Here is a 932-nt window from a genome sequence, read left to right as displayed (position 1 = left end):
CCGGTATTCCAAGCTTGTTTGATGGTCTGTACCAAGGTGGTAGCAATGAAGATGCTAAGGGGGTGGGTTTCAGACGTATTTTGAAGGTAGAACCAGTAGGATTTGCTGAGGGATTCACATGGTACATGAGATTGATTCCATAGCTCCTGACCAGCTGGACTGCTGGTGTTGCCAATACCTGGGAAGGAAAGATTATAGGAAGCACAGACTTGTAGGGAATGGGGTTAGGGGAGTGAAGCATCAGGCATCTAGTTTTGGACATGTTAAGTCAAATGCATGTTAAGTATGAAAATGCAGATTGGGGCCAGACATAAACGCTTCAAATGCTGTGCAGAGAAACTGAAGTAGACTTAGGTAATGGAGATGACTTAGGTAATGACTAAGGTAATGGAGATGCCCATGTCAGGACTTTTAGAGTGGGCATTAGAGTTGTGAATTTACTGCTTTGTAGCAAGTTATCTCAAAACCTAGTGGCTTGAAGTACATTTCCCATAGGTCAGAAATCCACGCACAATCTGGGTGGGTCCTGTTTCAAGGCTTCTCACAAGCATCTCTGAGAAGTCTGCTGGGGTGGCATTCATCAAGCCTCCACTATAGAAAGTAATCCAACAACCATGTGTACTTACAAACTTACATGGTTGTTGGATTACTCCTCCCACACTAATGGTTCACCCTCAGTTGATTGCTACATTGGCCTCTCCCAACATGGCAGCTTATTTAAAAGTGAGCAAGCTAGGCCAGGCGTGGTGGCTCATGCCTGTAATCCCAACACTTTGGGAGGCAGAGGCCTGCAGATCACTTGGGGTCAGGAGTTCAAGACCAGCCTGGCCAAAATGGTGAACCCCCTCTACTAACTATGTAAAAATTAGCCAGGCGTGGTAATCCAAGCTACTTGGGAGGGTGAGGCAGGAGAATTTGCTTAAACCCAGGGG

Source organism: Mandrillus leucophaeus, unplaced genomic scaffold, assembly GCF_000951045.1.
Source record: "Mandrillus leucophaeus isolate KB7577 unplaced genomic scaffold, Mleu.le_1.0 Scaffold489, whole genome shotgun sequence".
Lineage (NCBI taxonomy): Eukaryota > Metazoa > Chordata > Mammalia > Primates > Cercopithecidae > Mandrillus > Mandrillus leucophaeus.
This window is presented reverse-complemented; position numbering follows the sequence as displayed.